Source organism: Rhinolophus ferrumequinum, chromosome 6 (assembly GCF_004115265.2).
Source record: "Rhinolophus ferrumequinum isolate MPI-CBG mRhiFer1 chromosome 6, mRhiFer1_v1.p, whole genome shotgun sequence".
In the NCBI taxonomy this organism is placed as follows: Eukaryota; Metazoa; Chordata; class Mammalia; order Chiroptera; family Rhinolophidae; genus Rhinolophus; species Rhinolophus ferrumequinum.
The window spans coordinates 21,424,068-21,444,355 of record NC_046289.1 but is presented as its reverse complement, the minus strand read 5'-3'; the positions used below and the strand labels follow the sequence as shown (position 1 = coordinate 21,444,355).

Here is a 20,288-nt window from a genome sequence, read left to right as displayed (position 1 = left end):
CTGTCCACCCCACACACTTGGAATAGGGTAGTTGAGTTTCATGCTATGACTAGATGTCCCAGAGAGTTAGGGCGTCAAGCAAGTGGGCATTTTTCTTGCATGGAAGATGAGTTGCGGTCGAGTGTAGATAGCTTTGGTTCCTCCAGGGAGAGGTTTGTGATAGATCTGTGTGTCTTTGCTTAGCCTGGAATGCCCTTTGGCCCTTAGAATCTAATTCCTAGTTATCCCTCCAGACTCGGCTCAAACACGTCCCTTTCCCAATCATCCTAGGGAGATGGAATAATTTTTAAATTTTTATTTAAATTTTTCTTTATGGAAATTCCAGCCATCCACAGGAGAGAGTAGTATAATGAACCCCGATGGAACTGTCATTCAGCTTTAGAAATTGTCAATATTTTGCTGATCTTGGTTTACTAATTCTTTCATTTATTATTATTTTTTGCCGAAATATTTAAAAGCACATCTTAGGCATCATGTTATTTCATCTGTAAGTATTTCTAATAATTAAGGACCTTAAAAAACTTAAGTACAATACCATGATCATACCCAACAAAATTAACAATAATTCCTTAATAATCTCTAATAGCTAGCCCATATTTAAATCTCCCTTGTGGTCCCCAAAATGTCTTTTTAAAGTTGATTTGCTCAAATCTGGATCCAAACAAGTTACATTTATTGTGTTTGGTTGATATTTCCTAAATCTTCTCAAATCTATAATATTTTCTTTTTCTTGCTCTTTTTCCTTTTCTTTCTCTCCCCCTCCCTCCCTCTATCCCTTTCCCTTCCTCCCACCCTCTTTCTTGAGCTATTTGCTTGTTAAACAAACCAGATCATTTATCCTCTAGAATTTCCCACATTCAGGATTTGGCTGATTGTATCCTCAAAGTGTCATTTAATGGGAAATAGCTTCACAGGGCACACAATTCAAAATATATAATATTGGAACATACAAAATGATCTCCTATCCCTGTTCCTCAGGTACCCAATTTTCTTGCCTGGAGCTGATCAGTATTTCCCGTGTATCATTTTAGAGTCATCTTCCTATTTGAAATTAATCACTCTATCTTGTTTATTCTGGCCACAGATGATAGTTGGTTACATGTCTTTCTCTTTAGACTATAGATTCCTTTTTATCAGGGATTGGATCTTTCTTTTTTATATCTTCTACCGCAAGCAGGGATGCCTAGGATTGAGGTGATTTAATGCTTGTGTCAATGCCAGGCCACACCCTGCTAGCTCCTTGCCTTGGAGGCCCCAGAAAGAAAATAAGGTTTGGAATCAGAAGGCCTGAATTTGTGCCTCGGCTTTGGGGAGGTCATTTAACCTTTTGGAGTGGCCATTTTCCTTGTCTGTAGACTAGAGATGGTTATGCCACTTACTAAGGATTATTTTGTGAAATGTAAGTGTAAAGCATGTCTTAAAAATAAGTCAGATGTCCAAATACCATATGATCTCACTTATATATATGTGGAATCTAAAGAATAGAAGACGTGAACGAACTAATCAGAAACAGTCTCAGAGATACAGAGGAATATATATGCTAGATGGGAGGGGGGAGTGGAGATAAGGGGGAAGGTGACGGGATTAGAAAGCACAGTCGGTAACCACGGGGATACGAAAGACAGTTTGGGGAATGTAATCAATAATGTAAAGATTTTGTAGGGTGTCACATGAGCACTTGTCTTATCAGGGAGACCACTTCAGGGACGGTGTAGATGCCTGACCACTGCACTGTACACCTGAGGCTGAAGCGGAATAATAATGAATGTCAACTATAATTTAATGTATATATATATCTATGTCTACAGTCACAGGAAGTGGAGTACAGCATAAGGAATAGAGACAGTGGAAATGTAACGGTTGTGTGCGATGTCAGACGGGTAGTAGATTGGGGGGAGGTTATCACTTTGTGAGGGGTATAAATGTTTAGTATATTGTTTTGTACACCTGAAACTAATAATAATAATAAAAAAGTCAGATGTCGCTAGAAGGTGTGCTCCGTGAGCACAGAGACTTGGTCTGGGTTGTGTATCTTCATGTCTGCAGCACTTACAATAGCACCCAGGACACAGCAGGTCCTGAATAAAGATGTTATGAATGAATGAACGAATGAAATGTTTGTATTGGAAGATCTCAAAGGCCCTGTCTCTGAGACTCAGTGCCCCCGTGCTTTCCCCTGCCCTCCTTTCTCCTTCTAACCAGTGCTCCGTGCTTTGGAGCCACCAGAGTGACATTCTGCAGAGAAGCCCAGGCCAGGGCACAGGGCAGAGCAGGCAGGGAGATGGGTGCCATGGAGACAGTCACCCTTCATGTATGAATCATCTGAAAGGCAGTTCCTGGAGAAGTTGACAGCTTTGGGGGATGAGTAAGGACAATGCAGCCTGGCATTGGACAGGAGGGCAGCACGTGTTAGTTGGCACCAGATAACAGGGGTATAGGCTGGTCCCTGGGAGTTGTGCTTGGGCAGGGGGAGCCGGCTGGCACGAAAGAGCATGGGTAAATACCGCAGGAGTGTGTTCTTCCATCGGAACACTTATCTGTTCTCATCCGCGTGACTGATAAAGGAATGAGTGAAGGGTAAAACATAATTATCTCACCTGTCAAGCCAGCGTCCTCAGGTCCCGGAGTACACCAGAGCCAGGAGATGAGCTTGGCAGGCAGCGACTTAGAGCAGCGCTTTCAAGATTGGTGCTCGGCTGGCTTGGAGCTCAGTGACTCAGCTCCGCACGAGGAGAGGGTGGGAGCCAACGTGAAGGAGTGTTTTCCAGGGGCACAGTGGCACTTTGCTAGGCAGCTGAGGGCACGGGGCAGGGCCCGAGTACTTTGGAGAATGAGACTCCCGGTGCCCAGGATGCTTATAAACAGAGAAGTGGCCTGTCCACAGGGCAGAAAGAAGTCATGGCTGATGCAGACATTCAGACAGTTGGGTTGGAGGAAGTAGGACTGAGTTTATTCTGCCCGAGGGGCTGGGGTATAGTGGACATGTGTTAATTCTGCAGCTCAGAAACCATTCTCATTGAGAAGCAGCAGCCAGATGTTCCTGTGGGGAACCACTCATATCTCAGGTACTTGCCATGAGGTTTGACTGGGGCTTACCCACCCTCAGCATCAAGGGTGAGCATGTGGCCTGTTCCTCTGGCCCAACAGATTGATTCAGGGACAGCACCGGAGCCAGTGCTGGTCGGTGAGCGTCTGGTCCAGGACTTTTGGGGGTGTCCCCCCACAGGACACTGTCTTTCCTGCTGGGTTAGCTGAGAGTATAGGATGTTGGCAGCCATGTTGCCACCATGGGGGAAAGCCCATCTATGAATGGAGCCAGGATTATGGAGAGATGTGTCATTTGAATCCCTAGATCTAGCTGAGCCGGAAGCCAGGCGACTGCTGGACTTTTCAGCTATGTGTGCCAGGAAATCCTCTTTTTGCTTAAGATGGTTTGAGTTCAATTCTCTGTTACTTGCAACCAAATGAATACTGATACACTGGGGGTCTTGGAGAAGCATGCCAGACCTTGAAGCACAATCAGGGTTTTAATAGTTCACAGAAGGACCAGTAACTCGAAGGAAGAAAGGAAGTTTAGAAATTCCGAGGCCAAAACAGGGTGAGGAGAGGAATGGATGGTGCTGGGTAGAATTCAAGCCATTTTGGACTTGGAGCCAGGTCCCCAGGCTGCTGGTCCACCACCAACCACCCCTACTCCCCTATCTGAAGTGGGGCAGTGGCCTTTGCCCCACCTGAGTTTGTAAGAACAGAGATGAGAAGCTTTACTTAATTAAACTGTGCATTATTTAATTCAGCCAGAGCACATCCAAAAGCACAGGGTTGGCCTTGTTGGCGGGTTTACAGGGTTTACATTTATTAATTGGAATTCCTCTATAAGGAAGAGGGGTCCCTTCTCCCTCAGTTGTTTGTTGAGTTATGTTACTGTATGGGTTACAATCCAAACCAGTTATTATTTATTTTATTGCACAGATTGTTCCAACTGTGGCCATTGGGAGCTCCTTCAGTGTCTCCTGCGTCTTTTTGATATGCCCTGTCATTTTTTGAGCACTGTCTTAACTTTTTGGTACCACAAAATGCCCCAGGCTCATCTTTTATATTCCTTGTCTCAGCCTTGTAATCAATCACTTCTCCAAGGACACCTGGTTCCTTTTATTGGAGAATTATATTTAGAAACCAAGATGTGGATGTATATTGCTATTGGGGTATTCTTGTTTCAAGGCTCTCCCAGGAGACAAACCCAGGAAATATATGTATGTATACTTACTCACGCATATACGCATCTGTCTATCTATCTATTAAAAAACCATGAGTTCATACTGATATCTTTAGTTTCAATCCAACATCACAGCGTTCATTTAGCCTTCTTCCTTATATGTAACTTATTTCTCTGACAGTGAGAAACCTGCCTCTTGTTATCTACGATATATTTACTTATTTGTCCAACATACCCCAGTGTAGTTAACACCCCCAATGCATACAGGAGCAGGGAGAGTGGCCTAAGATGGGTGAGACTAAATGAATTAAGCGGGTATTGACCTGGGTTTGAAAGGTGGGTACGAATGAAACCTGTAGCATTGGGCACAAGGTGATTTTGGTTGCTGGGTAAAATTTTGGAGATTGTCTATAAGGAACAGAAATTAGTTCCGCGTCTGGAGACTAGGGTGTGGGTGATGAAGGGACATACTGGCACACAGAATTAGTGCTAGGTCACAGAGGGACCAAAGGGCAAGTTGTATGCCATCCACTGTAGGGAGCCGTGGAAATTTCCAGAGCTGAGTTTTATTAAGCCCTCAATGAATGAAAATGCTTCACGTTTTCAGTTACTGAATATTTTTTGAGCTTCTACTGTGTTAGACAATGAGTAGAAGAGTGAGCCTGTGTATATGTGTGTGTAGGGGTGGGTAGAGAGAGGGAGGGAGGGAGAGAGAGATGGCATGCACCTTTTGCTTTCTTCACTGGGAAGCTTTGTAGCTGAATGCAATCTCTCGTTACCGGGTAGGTCGCTGGGCTCCTGTGGTAAGAGATGCTTCAGGTCAGCAGAATGTGTGGGTCCCATCAGTTGCCATAGCACTTAATATGTGGGCTCGAGGTAGTGATTAATGCTCTTTTCCTCCTTGCCTGAGTAGAACCAAGGAGTTGCAGGACTCTGCCAGGTAGAAATAAAAATGCCGGCCTTATTACTGATAAATGCTGGGCTGTAGCATGTGGCGTGGGTCTGTTGAACTTCACCCCCTGAATTTGATAGGCTTACTTACCTACCAGGCCCAGACAGGACAGGACAAGCCTCTCAGATGGGGGCTGCCTCCTGGGTCGGGGGGGGGGGGGAGCTGAATACCAACGGGCTGCAGAAATGCAGACCCCAGACGGGGAGGAGAGAGGAAGGGGAGAGCCGACCGTGCTACGTTTCTTCTCCCAACTCACCAACCCACGGGCAGTCCTTCCTCCAGGAGGGAGACGGAAAGGAGAGGTCAGGAGCAGTACACCTTGACCCGGGCTCCTTCAGGTGTTCGCATGCAACTTAGGGAAAGGAGGTTCACTGCAGTATTTACTCTCCGAACGGAAGATACCTTTCAGTTTGTTGTAAGAGCCTCTGTGCCTACTAAATTCAGTTAATCTTTACACCTGACCTTGTTCAAGGATGCAGGCTGCTTCAGGCTTGACTATGGGGTAGCATTTGACGTTACTGAAATCTGCATTTAGAGGGAGGGGTCATATGCTATTAACCTTTATAACGTAGCATATGGTAGTGTGTTTTTGACCAGTGGATATTACAGGAGTAGAGTAAAGGGCTAAGGTGGGGTGATAACTCTATTTATAATTATTCCACCGAACTTGAGAAAGACATCTTCTGCCTCAGCTAGCTCTAGGCCTCGAATGTACAGATGCGGAACTAGAGGTCCACGGGCGTGATGTGATCTCTTTAGGCCCCTTCAGGTTTGTGGCAGATCATGAACTAGGTCTTGGACATCGGGTCTCCCTAATCCCATGTTCTTTGCATTTCATACTCAGTTGTCTCCGTTTACCCACCTTCTGGGGAAGGCACCGATTTGGATAGAAAGTGGAACCAGAGATGCTTGTGCCGCTGCTCTTGCCAACTAGCCGCAGCTGCTGGGGTTGCTTCTGCCGCTGGCCTGTCCCCCTGGTGCGAGCCCTGAGGCTGTGGTGCTACCTGGGGCGGGTTTGGGAAACACTGGAGAGGCAGAAGAAGAGCAACAGAACCTTCTTCCTGGAATTCCTGTACTCATTCACTCAAACAGTTAATTCAACAAATGTTTGGAATTTGCACTCCCCAGTGGAACATTTGCACTCCCCAGTGGATCCTCCAAAGGAATCGGGAGATGCTAGTGAGCTCTGTGCTTTGGGAAAGCGTTTCAACTATTAAGCTATTGAACAACTGCCAGTTTGGAGTATAACCATACTACCAGCTTAGTGAAGGTATAGTAATTCAATAAGCATTTGAAAGATCTTGCTGCTCTGCAAGGGGAACTGTAGCGGTGTCTGGCTCTTTAGGAATATTCTCTGAAATCTGGGGACTCTCCTGGCCAAACCAGGACGTGTCCACTATCCTTCCATTTATTTGAACTAACATTAAGTGAGCCTGCTGTGTGCCAGGTCCTGTGTGAGGCTCAGGCTCAGAGGCTCTAAGGAGAGATAAGACGTGCCCTCTGCCCCCCAGGTGTTCACAGTCCAGAGGGGGAAGCAGGCATGGAATGACCAGTTGCAGAAGGATTGATTTGTCTTCATTCCAGCACTGGCCCCTGACAGCCACTAACTCCTAGGCAGGAGGAGTGAGGAGCAGGGGCTGGAGCCCTGCCCGAGAGGGGCTCCTCACGCAGCCTGGGGGTTGCAGGTGGGGGTGCATGCCCAGGAAGGCCTCCTCTGGAGCAGCGGTGTCTGACTGTGCCACAGTTCTCTTGCATGTGCCGTGCCCATCAACCTGAGGTGGAAGCTTTTCAGTTTGTTTTCGTGCACTCTGTCCCCCTTTTGCTGCTTTTGTGGGTCATTATGGAACATTTGCCAGACAGTGTTCTGCATAGAGGAGGAGGGAAATTGAATCCTTGCTCTCTTGGTGACTGGCTTTTTCAGTTTGTGATAATTTCTGCAGCAGCATGAGCTGCATTTCATTTGCTCTGGTTGGGTCATCTAAGGACCAGGCCTCTGGAATAGGGAGACAGAGTCTGCGATTGAGTCTAGCACCTCCTTTTTAGTTTTCTGTGTACCCAAACCTCTCTGAGTCCTCATTACAAACCTGCACAACTTTCTGAAGTGGCCCTGACCCCAGAGCCTTCTGATTTGGGGAGAGTTCCAGAGGAGTGGGGCTCTTGGACCTTGGTGTGGTCTAGGGAGAGACTTGGGGGAGTCTACTCCCAAATGTGGGGACCCTGGAGAAAACTTGGTGAGATGCCAGCTTCCCCTGGCGCTTGGGTTCACTGTGCAGTGGCTTCTCTGTAGTTCCCAGGCAGAGACTACGCAAAGCCAAGTTACCCTCTTGATTGCTCTAGCCTTGTCAGTGACCTATGGACCGCAGCCAATAACAGTGTCCCATCTTGCCATGTCTCCATACCTCTTACCTTTTTACAAACATGTGAAATAACAGGCCCTAAGAAAGTGGGGACAGAGTCCCAGAGAGCAGTTTCCAGGCTCTCGGCCTCACGTGGAAAGGTGCTGGTTCAGGTAGCAGATGGCCAGCGGCTGTGACTAGTTGGCCATCAGCTGTAACCAGTTAGCTATTGGCCACTAATATAACTGCTGTGGGTACGCTAGCAAGCGTGGATTGCGGATGACACGGTAAGCAAGCGTGGTTAGCAAGTGCAATTGCGGGTAGCAAGTGTGGTTAGCAAATGGATTACATTGCGGATCATGTTGATCCTACTTCCTGTGTCTTGCCTTGCCATCAGCAAGACTGGGGAGCAGGAAAACCCCTTGTTGGGGTACAGGCGGATGTTTGCTTTTGTGTCTCCACCAGCTGCCATCGAGAATATAGTGGTGTGACTCCCCTATCTGTGACTCCATTGTTGTTCCTTTTTGGCCTCACCATGTCCTGTGACCACCCGCCGAGAGTGGGACCAGAGACCCTGTATGACAGCCAGCCTCTGCCTTGCACCCTCCATTGCTTCCGTCTTTCCCCCGCTGGGTTGGCTACTTTCTTTCCAGCTCTCGTCTTCTATCTCACCTGTTTATCTCCTGGGGCTGCTCCTGCTGCTGCTGCTGTTCACAAGTGGTGATCCCTTTCCAAAGGCCACAGCTGAAATGAAACAGAATAAGCCCCTGGGGTTCTGGCGATGAGAGGCCGTTGCCGGTGTGGGGCGTTTCTCCATCCTGACCAGTGGGATTATCCTATCAGCCAGTTCCTCGCTTGCGCGTCTCCGCAGTTCCCTTGCCGACATGGGCTGCCTGGACTCACAGGGTTGGCTTCCTGCTGCCGCAGAGCTGCTCTCCACCTGCCCTGCCTGATTCCTGTGGGGTGGGTGGAGGATGGCAGAGCCCTCTCCCGGTGGTGGTACCGTGTTGAGGTACTGCAGTTGCCGGTGACTACTGGGGCAGGAGCTGGAGGATCCCCAGCTTCTGCCTGTTCTTACCCATCTCAGAGCCCAGCCCAGACCAACCACAGCTGGGCTTCTCATTGCCGATTGCTTTGCCCACTGAAAACCTCCTGCAACTTCCTTTCCTGCTCTGGGCTGGGTGGTTCCACCACATCCAAGCAGTTTCTATCTTTGCTGAGCGCAGTGAAGGGAACCGGGCTGAAGTTATGTGATGAGGGATTCGGGGTAGGCATAAGCTGGGACTTCCTTATTGCTAAGGTAGTTTAATACTAGAGTGGTTTACCGAGGACAGTTGTGAAATCTGTATCTGGAAGGGCAGCTTTCCAGAAACAAGAGATTCTGTCTGTCTGTCTGTCTGTCTGTCATGGAGGTGGGAATATGACAGCTCACTGGTGGCTCCCAACCTGTCAGACAGTCAGAGTCACCTGAGGAGCCTTAGAAGGTACAGAGTCCTAGACCCTAGACTCCAAAAATTTGTTTTCAGGGATGCTGGGGTGAGCCCTGGAAAACCACATTTTTAATGAGTTCTCCTGGTAGCTTCTGATGCTAAGAACAAGTGTTTATATTGACTGAACACTATGAGATAGGTGCTGTACTACTGAGTTTCCCCGAAAACAGGACCGAGCTGGACCATTAGCTCTAATGCGTCTTTTGGAGCAAAAATTAATACAAGACCCGGTCTTATTTTACTATAATATAAGACCAGGTATAATATAATATAATATAATATAATATAATATAATATAATATAATATAATATAATATCCGGTCTTATTTTACTATAAGACCAGGTCTTATATTAATTTTTGCTCCAAAAAACGCATTAGAGCTGATTGTCCGGCTAGGTCTTATTTTCAGGGAAACACGGTATGAGCTTTCTCTCTGTTATGTCCTTTAATTTCACAACAACCCTGGGAGGTAGATACTATGGTTATCATCCCTATTTTATAGATGAAGAAACTGAGGCAGACAGATTAAGTGACTTGTCATAGGGCCCACAGATAGGTAGCAGGTGTATTAGTTTCCTGTGATTGCCATGACAAATTACCACCAACTGGGGGGCCAACAACAACAGAAATGTATTCTCTTGCAGTTTTAGAGGCCAGGGTCTGAAATCAAGGTGCGTCCAGGGCCACGCTCTTGTTGGAGGCTCGAGGGAAGGATCCTTCCTTGCCGTGTCCAGGCACTGCTGGTGGCTGCATCACCCCAACCTCTGCCTCTGTCTTCTCCTCTGTTTCTTATAAGGACACTTGTCACTGGATTTAGGGCCTGCCTGGACAATCCAGGATGATCTCTGCTCAAGATTCTGAATAAAGTCACAATCATAGGTTCTGGGGGTTAGGACACGGGCTTATCTTTTGGGGTGCCACCATTCAACCCACTATAGGGTCTTAGATTTATCCCCAATAGTGTGGCTCCCAAACTTGTCCCTGCAATCACTTGACTTCCTGGCTCTCTCATCAGGACTGGATGAGCTTCCAGGGTTCCTCTAGGCCAGGAGTCGAGGTGTGGATTTCCTTGCTGTGTCAGGTATTTTGCGCCATTTGTCAAGTCTTGAGAAACCAGTGTTTTCCGCCAACTCTCTCCCACCCCCTCAGCCCTCTGCCATTTCTCCCTAAACCCTTTGGGTTGTTCATGACAGACTCTCAAATTCTCACCCCTTACTGTGCTCAGGAGGTTAGGCCTCTGAGACCAAACTTATACCAGCATGGGCACGATGCATCTCTCTTGCCTCAGTGGCCACGTCTCCAAAGTGGGAATCACTGAAATAGCAGGTACACAGGGCAGGCCATAACATAACTGGTAAAGTTGATGGAAGGCTCTCTGCAGCTGTAAGGGGGAGCGAGGCACTTGTTAACATCAGTGATCATCCAATAGCCTGTCCTCGATTTCCTGCTTCGTACTGTCTTGGCCCCAAGCAGCTATTTTCTAACAAATTAAAATCTACTCATCTCCTTTCCTGTCCCTGAATAAAACTATCCTCAAAGCTCTTGCCTGTTACAGCAAGTCTTTTAAATAGACTTTTCCTTGTAGAACCGTGAGGCATATGTCCAATTAGCAGAATAACTTCACTTAAATATACAAATAGACTGTTGACTGATAATGGCGGGACATATGTGAGGCTAATTTAAGGCATTTTGTTTCAGAAACTGGGGCACTGCTCCCTTCCCCATCCCCAGCCTGTCTCCAGGCCTCTCCTTCCATCCAATTTCTTGCTAATGGGACAGACCTTCGTGCCTCACACTCTGGAGCATGAAGAGGGACACCTTCATGCTGTGCCTGGTCACAGCGCAGAGCTCCTAAGGCACTCGTTAGTCATACTATGAATCATGCAGCGAATATTTATTGAGCACCTACTACGTGCCAGGCCCGGTGTTAGGTGCTGGTATGCATTGGTCTGTTCTTGAGGGGACAAGAGGTAATTATCAATTGATGGAAATCACAAAACGTCTGTTCTAGGAGGGCGAGAACTCGGTCTGATTGTTTGCTGCTGTATCTACAACACTTAGAACAGCACTTGGCAGACACTGGGTTCACTAAATACCTGTTAGAGAATCAATGAGGTAAGTAAACAAGATAATGTCAGCTCTTGCTGAGTGCCCTAAAAGAAATAAAACATGGTCATGGATAAAAAGCGACTGGAGCTGGGTTGGGGAAGGGCTCTCTGACGGGGTTTTTCAGTTGAAACTGAAAAGCGATGAAAGAATCAGCAAGGAAAGAGTTGGAGGAAGACTGGCAGAGGAGGAGGCAGGGAAGACGATGTCATTTTCGGGGCCCACTGCAAAATGAAAATGTGAGGCTCGGGAAGTCCATCTCCCCTTCCTGTGACCCTGAGCCCCAAACCGCAGAGTGGGCAGTTCCGAAAAGATTGTAATCTCTGTGCTCAGGACCTGGATTGGGGGTGGGTGAGAGGTCCCTGGCAAGTCGCCTGTTGACCTTGCTCCAGTGGTGCTAGTCTGGGATGGGAAGGGATACTGCATGACATGTGCACCATCCCGACCCTTCCCATACTGCACCCAGGCGCCCAGCAGGGGCAAAGGGCAATGGCAGAAGGCCGGCCTCCCTCACCTAGGCCACCTGGTTGCTACCTCTGGTGGACAGCCGCTGTGAGGGTGGGGTGGAGGTGGGGAACTGGGGTGAGGCATGGGCAGCCAAGAACGCACTGGGGAGCTGGGGCTGTGTGTGAGCTGAATCCCCCAGCACGTGCTCCATTGTCCCATCAGGCTTCACTTGCAAAACACTTGCAAAACAAGGATAAAATTAAGAATTTCAAGACAGCTCCTGGATTAGTTTCCTGTTGCTGCTGTAACAAATGATCCCACATAGAGTGGCTTTAAACAGCATAAATGGATTCTCTTACAGTTCTGGAGGATAGAATTCTGCAATGGTTCTCACTGGACTCAAATGAACATGTCACTGGTGCTGCGTTCCTTCTGCAGGCTCCAGGGGAGAATTCACGTCCTTGATTTTTTCCGGATTCCGGAGGTCACCCGCATTCCTTGGCTCATGGCATCCTTTCTCCATCTCCAAAGCCAGCAATGCCTGGCCAAGGCCTCACGCTGCCATCTCTCTGGTTCTCTTCTTGTGCCTCCCTCTTCCACGTGGCAGAACCATTGTGATGACACTGGGTTCACCTGGATAATCTGAGATAATGTATCTCGAGGTCATCTGATTAGCAACCTTAATTTCATCTGCAACCTTAATTCTCCTTTGCCCATGTAAGGAGCATATTCACAGGTTCTGGGTCCTAGACATCTTTGTTGGAGGGGGAAGGTGGCATTCTTCTGCCTTGCATATTAAACCACAAGTGGCGGGCCCTTCTGAGTGAGGGGCCCAGTGTGGCTGCACTGGTTCCATGCCCACGAAACTGGCCCTGGGAAGAGGAAATTGCAAGTCTAAAAGCTCTGAGATGGGAATGGACTTGGCTTCAGGACCCAAAAGGAGTAGAGTGAATGGCGGCACTCGTGGTCCAAAATGGGCTGGCTGAGAACACAGGGTATCCTAGGTCAGAGCAAAGGGTTAGGAACGCAGGCTGGGACCTGACTTGGGAGGTTTGGGAAAAAAAAAATCTCTATATGAAAAATTTCAAATGCAATTAACACGCAGAATAATATGATGAACCATATACCTGGCATCTAGATCTAAAATATGTGTCTATAATGCATTCATTCATTCATTCATTTATTGCTGAAGAAGTTTAAATTACAGAAATCATGGCATTTCATCTGTAGTTTCGGCGTGCATCTCCAACAGCTAATGTTTTTCTCAGCATTCACACCATTATAACCATGAATGAAATTAATGAGTTCTTTAATTCTACCTAATTTCTGTGTGTGTTCAGTTGTCCTCCAAATGCCTTGCCTGCATGTTGCCCCTGAGCTTTGTACCTATTCCCTCTCTTTGAGGTTAGACTGAAGCCTCTTTCTCTGAATCTTTATGAGTTTTGTTTTATGTTCCTTCTTCGCACCAGCCCCCAAGAATCTCAAGACTGTGAGGAAATGAAAGAGACTCCCGTCCCACGCCCAGGCCCAGGCCTGAACAGAGATGACTGGGAAGGGAAGGGAGGCAGGGTGGCTGGATGTGTTATTCTGCTTGTGGCCTAACATTGATTTCGCTTGCCTGTGATCGCCATTCCAGAAATGCCCTCACTCTTCTAGCTGCAGAGCAACTGTTGAGAACAAATTAATTCCGCATCTTCTCAGTGTGTGTGATGAAGGGGCACACGGAGGGAAGCGTTCTCTTTAGTTTTTCTGGCAGCTAAGTTCCCAAATGGATGCTTTCCATACCAAAGAGCGCGTGTCCTGGGCTCCAGTGGGCATCTGGGTTTGTCTGTGTAGTGGCAGGCTTGCTCGCTGGCAGGCAGTCACCAGTTGCCCGTAATATTATTAATCCCTTACGTTTGCAGCATGTTGACTGTTTGCTGAGGGCTTGCGCACTTCTATTAGCCTACTTGTTGTGCTGCTGGAACAACTTTCTGTCCTTAATACCTCCCTAAATCGTTGCTGAGGCTTGTAATTCCACCGTTAGAGATTAATTCCTTGGGCCTAAAACTCTGTTCCCTATTAAAATACAAGTATTCTTGGCAGCTGTATAACATGTTTTATTCATTAAGCTTTCTCAACCATTAGCAGCTGCCCTCCCCAAATGCCCTCTTCTGCAAGTTTGGTTTTAGGGTGGCCTTCTCTGAAACAGAACCTAGACTTGGAATCTCTCCCATCCCACAGAACTCTGCTCTCAGTTGCTGAGGCTGGTAACACAGACAGGTAAAGGAACTCCTACCAAGGTGACAATGACAGATAATTTCCTGCGTTACCACCTCTAGGGAGTATTTGCATTTTAGGTGGAACTTTCTGGAAGCACAGTACTTAATGCAAAGAAACCTTCATGCTATCATGTCAGTGGCCTTAGCCTTAGGTCTCCCCTTTATTAGGCTCCCTTATTGAGGGAGGGCCTGCAGGACCACGCTGAGAGCCGACTGGGCATTGGTTTGGAGGGGTGTTCATTGTGGGTAGCAAAGAAAGTGGAGCTGACCACATGGAACATAGTATCTCTCCTGCAGAAGGAAGACTGAGGTGTAAGGACAACTCTAGTTAGAGTGGGGCTAGAATGAAACTTGTCTTTAGCACCCCAGTAACACCGTTGTAGATTGTTAGAGTCAGAAGATACCTTAGGAACAATCTAACTCTGGGAAAGCAAATATATTTCATTTGCCAACTCTAACCGATAAGTAGTGGTTGTCTGAGTGCAGACTGGAGGATAAGTGAGTCTTCACCTGGGCTCAGCGATTGCATGACGTGGTAGGTGAGTGCTGTCTGGGGGGTGGCATAGGTGTGGGCGTAGAGGGCAGAAATGTGTGCCACCCACTTGCTAGTGCTAATTCTGCTCAATCTCTCATTTTACGAATGAGCCAGCTGAGGTTCAGAACGCTGAGATGATTTGTTCAGGATTCCATTAGATAGGGGCAGTACATCAGGGGCAGAATGGGCCCACAATCCAGGTCTCTTGAGTCCTGGCTCAAAACCTTCAGAAATGTCCAGGTATTCTAAGAAGCACGTCTCTGTGGTTAAAGAGCGTTGTGGTCTTGGAGTCAGTGTTTGGGTTCGGGCCCCAGCTCTGCTGCTAGTTATCTGGGTGCCCTTGGCCAGGTTATTTGACCTTCATGAGCCATAGCTTCTTCATCTGTAACATAGGGGATAATTGTGCCTGCCTTATCAGGTGGTTATGGAATTAAATGAGGTAATCCACATATAAAGTGTTCGGATTAGGGCCTAACACATACGAAGTGCTTAATAAACGTTAGTAATTAAATTAACTTAATTAAAACGTTACATTTTTATCGCAGTGTCTGTCTGGATTCTTGCTGGATACAGACACAGAACCTTCCCATGGTCACCCGTCTCGGTATCCCTGAGTCACCCCTTGACGCCCAGTTTTGACACGTGTTTCTCTTCCTTCCCTGTTGAATGTGCTGGGAACTTCTGTGTTTGAAGTGCTCCTGCAATTTGTAATTTGGTGATGAACAGTCTCTCAGTATAACAGCCAAGTGTGAGACGGCGCTGCATCTGTAAATGCCTGCGGCTCTGGGGCAGCTTTTGCCGTCATACTTCCACTCTGCAGAAGTTTGCTTTGGTTTGGGGTGTACAGCACAGCCTTGGAGGACTGTGTGGTTCCCCAAGGACCAGCTGCCGACTGGGGCCTTGGTGGCCATTTTGCCTCGTCTCCCCTGTGATGGGAAGACCACTGCAGCATCTCCCCTGATACCTTCCCTGCTCCCTCGAGCCAGTGCGTTCCCCTCATCCCTCACCTAGTTTGGAGATTGGGCATCAATGCCCATCTGGTGCCTGCCCCCTCCCCTCATGCCTGCCTCCCCTGTGGGCTTGTAAAGCAGGGTGCAGTCAGAGCCCAGACCCCAAAGCTGTGCTGTGGCCCTCTCCATGTTTTAGACCAGACGTGCAGGGCCTCAGCAGTGGTTCCCTTTGGATGACCTGGAGGGGGCCCCAGGGAGACCTTGAGAATGAGGAGTCTGCCATAGCTGAAGTCTGGCCTGGGATGAAGGGGTTTTGAACTGACTACTGCAGGATGAGTGGTTGCCCCCTGCATTATTTGCCTCCACCTCTTGGTAGAGTGCTCATTTCCTCATGGAAGCAGTGTCCAGTGGCCACGTTCAGAGAGCACAGGGAAGGGAGAGGCAGAGGTGGGAGGGCTCCCGGTGCTGTGCGGTGACGCGCATGTGGCTCTTGTTGAGTGAATCGATGGTGATTCCAGACCTCGCTTGTTGTGGGGGAAAGGCCTCTGCTCTGGAGCCTTCAAAGGAGGACTTCTTGGGGTCTGCCCGTCTGCTCCCTGCTGAGAAAGAGAGGAGAGGGGGCTTGAGAGAAGGAGGGAGGCCTTCCCCACGGGAAGATGGTGTCACGCAGTGTCCTTACCATTTGGAAGCTTTGTTGCTCTGGGCCTCTCACCTGGGGTCACAGTTTGGTTGCAACCTGGCTATGTCCGTGGCTGCTTCCCTGATTTTCTCTGGGTCCAGAGCAGAGCCAGTGTCCGTAGCTCTGGAGCTGTAGCATGGGCAGGAGCCCAGATTTTTCCTTTGGAAGCTCAGCTAAAGGGAGGATCGAGAGCTATGCTGAGGTGGAACACCCGGCCCTGCTGTTAGTTCTGGGGCGCTGGGAGGCAGTAGCATCATAGGGGAAAGGGAGAGGGGGAGGAGAGGAGAATGGGCCAGGGGGGACTAGGAAGAGGGGAGGGGAAGGAGACGAGGGTCCAGGCTGAAGTGGATTTCGGCCGGTGAGAAGGAGAGAAGAGTGGTGAGATTGAGGAGCTGCCTTTGCCAAGACTGGGGGGCAGAGGATGGCACAGGAGGCAACTGATCACTGTGGGGGGAGGCGGGTGAGTGGGGAGGTGAGTGACGAGACCCGTGGCGCCTGGGTTGCATCATGCGGGGCCTGACGGGCCCTGGTGGGAGTTTGCATTTCACACCAAAGGCACTGGGGACTTTTCGAGGGTTATCAGTGAAGGATGTTTCCCTTTTTCCACGGTGGCCAGTGTCCTGTCCCTTCTTGACCCGCCTGCCTCCTTGGGCTGCACAGGCTGTGGCCTTGTCCAGTACTTGCAGTGAGAGAGCGTCTGCCTCCTGTGCCTTCCTCACTTCCTTCTCCCAGCGGCTCCCCATCCCAGTTTGTTCGTGCAACTGGTGCTTTCCAGGCCCCCGTGTGTTCATGAATTTGTCCCTAATCTTGGTGTTGTTAGCTGGCCTACTGGCACTGCTACCCGGAGCCCAGACATGGCCAGGCCATGCTGCCCCTCTGGGGGAGACAGCTGAGGCTTACCTGGAGCCAGAGTTGGGGGACTGAGAGCATGTGGGGAGGGCAACCCGGTGGGCCCATAGCAGGCACTGGCTGCCTGGATTTTTTTGTTTTAATTCATGAGGGATGCTTAACATTGTGTTTGGAGGGGCAACAGAGCCGAGTAGAAAGGGACAGATTTTGGAATCAGAAGGTAATGACTGAGACCCTGTATCTACTACTTACTGGCTGAGTAACCCTGGCAAGGCCTCTATCGTTTTTGAGCCTCAGTTCCCACATCTGTGCAATGGGGAGAATGACGGTACCCACCTCAAGGCTCTTCCCTGGATCAGGTGAGATAATGTGTGTGAATGGTTTCCTGCACTGTAAAGGACTGTGCATTTACTACTGAAGACCGTTATTACAGATTGTGTGAGAAACAAGAGTTTCTCAGCAGCTTATATTGTATGCTGATACAGTGAATAAACAATTCAAATAGAAACTAATGATTATGGAGAAGATTATGTGAAAATGACAAACCAGGGATCTATTTGTACTTGCATTGTGCTGACGAGTCATTTGGCAGCTTAAGTTTGGTCCTCATTTTGACATGAAATTATTAACTGAGCTTGGGCTTTAAAACATAAGATGACAGGAAACTCACACATACGTTGGGCATTTACAATCTTTATCATCACTTAATGAGTGCTGGTAACTTGAATGGAATCTCTTGTTTCAAAGACTCAAGGTGGATATTGATAGAAAGTGACTAAAATAATGTAATTGATTTTTAAAATACATAATTTATATGTCCTGGAAGAGTGGTGGTAGTTGCATAACTTACTGAATATAGTAAAAACCACTGTAAAGTGGTAAATTTTATGGTATGTGAATTATATCTCAATTTTAAAAGTAAAAAATAATTAAAGCAATAACTATATTATAGAAAATGTAGAGTCAAGAAAAAATTACCTATAATCTCATCAATTCAAACTCATTATGCGTTTGATACTCACTTTGTAACCCCAGCTTGTCAGAGCCATGGTGTTCTATCAGTATAATCAGCTGTTGTTCTCATTTACCAGGTTGTCCTTAGCATTTTCCCATGTTGTTACACAGTCTTTATTTTAAATGGCTACTTATTACACATTGTGTGACTGTTACATAACTTCCTTAACTATTCCCTTTTCCCACTTTTAAAATGTGCCTATGTAAGTTTTTCTGTTACAATTAACACTGAACATCTTTGTACAGAGAAATTAAAGAAGATCCAATAAATAGAGACGTATATCATATTATTGGGTTGGAAGACTCAATATTGTTCAGATGTCTATTCTACTCCAATAAGTCTATAGGTTCATGGCAATTCCAATCAAAATCCCAGCAGGGTTTTTTTTTTTTTTTTTTTTTTTTTTTTTAATTTGCAAGCTGCTTCTAAAATTCATATGGGAATGCAGAGGGTTTTGGAGTCAATGCTAGAAAATAGCACTGAAAAAGGAGAAGAAAGTTGGAGGAATAGTACTATCTGATTTCAAGACTTACTATAAATCTATAGTAAACAAGCCAGTGTGGTATTGGTGTAAAGATTCTTGACAAACTGATCTATGGAACTGATTAGAGAGTCCAGAAATAGGCCCCCACACATATGAACAATTAATTTTTCACAATGATGTAAAGGCAGTTTAATGTGGAAAAGTTTGTCTTTTCAACAAGCAGAGCCAGAACAATTTAGATATTCATATGCAAACTTGAACTTTGATCCATACCTGACACCATATATAAGAAATGATTCCAAATAGATTACATATCCAAATGTAAAACCTAAAATGATAAAACTTCTGGAAGAAACATTAGGAGAAAATTGTTGTAATTTGGCTTAGGCAAAGATTCCTTAGGTACAACACCAAAAGCATGGTCCATAAAAGAAAAAGTGACAAATTTTACTTCATCAAAATAAAAAACTTCTTTTTAAAAGATGTTAAGGAAAGGAAAGATAAGTCACCAATTGGGAGAAAATACTTGCAAATCATATATCTAATAAAGTACTTGCATATGGGATATATAAAGAATTCCTATAACTCAATAATAAGAAAACAACCCATTAAAAATGGACAAAAGTATTGGACAGACATTTTATCTGAGAAGACAGAGTGATTGCAAATAAGCACATGAAAAATACTCAACGTCGTTAGTGTTAGGTAAACACCAATTTAAACCATGATGAAATACTATTACACATCTATTAGAAAGACTAAAATGAAAAAGATTTATACCAACCATTGGGGAAAGGGGCGTTGTGGAGGAACTCTCATACACTGTTGGTGGGAATGTAAAATGGTACAACCACTTTACAAAAACAGTTTAATTTTTTAAAAACTTAAACATATACCTGCCATACAGTTTGACCATTACATTCCTAAGTATTTATCCCTGAAAAATGAAAGCATATGTCAATACAAAGGCTTGTACAAGACTGTTTGTAGCAGCTTTATTTGTACTCCCAAACTGGAAACAACCCAAATGTACATCAACAGACGAATGAATAAACAAATTGTGGTATATTCGTACAATGGAATACTACTCAATAAGAAAAAAGAATAAACTATTGATATATGAGTATGTAACAACATATATGGATCTTAGAAATATTACGTGGAGTGAACAAGGCTAGACAAAAAAGAGAATGGTCTGTATGATTTGATTTACATAAAATTCTGGAAAATTCTAGTCTGTTCTGACAAAGTAGATCAGCGGTTGCCGGGAGATGGGAAGTATGTGGATGGATGGGGCTGAAATTAGGAAGGGGCATTACGAGCTTCTGGAGGGTGATGGATATGTTTACTAACTTGATTATGGTGATGGTTTCATAGACACATACATGTCAAAGTATCAGGTTGTACATTTAAAATATGTCTAGTTTATTGTGTGTTCAAATGCCTCAATGAAGCTGTTAAAATTAACAAATAATGATGGTAATGGGTTATGATCTATTGAAAAAAGTAGAACTTCGTGAGTCCAAACTGACATAAATAAACAAATGAATAAGTTGAAATTTGATAAAGAACTGGTTATTGATAAAATTTGGAAGTACTTTCACACAAAATACTTAATTATAAAGTGAGGAAGTAACTTGAAGTGAGGAAACTAGATGGATAACTATCTTTATAAAGGGATGAAAATTAACATTGCCTGTAGGGAGACAGATCAACATTGTGTACCACCTGGTAGGATGTGATGTAATGAGAAGGACACAGCCTGTTTAAAAATTGTTGGATTCCATTAAATAAATCCTTTAAAAGAATTTTTGTATCTATTTCCATGATTAATTTTTGTATCTATTTTCATGATTAATGTCTATAGCTTTCCCACCACCCCCCGCTTCTGTTTTCTGTCTGGTTTTGATATTGGGTGAGTGCTGGTCTTATAGAATGAGTTGGGAAGTATTGTGTCTTCAGTTTTCTGG

General features: G+C 46.1%; 1 protein-coding gene across 7 annotated transcripts in view; it reads left to right on the top strand.

Moving 5' to 3' along the window:
• Positions 1 to 20,288, top strand: part of ADCK1 (aarF domain containing kinase 1) — a 110,738-nt gene that overhangs the window by 9,678 nt on the left and 80,772 nt on the right. The gene's annotated exons all lie outside the window — the stretch shown is intronic.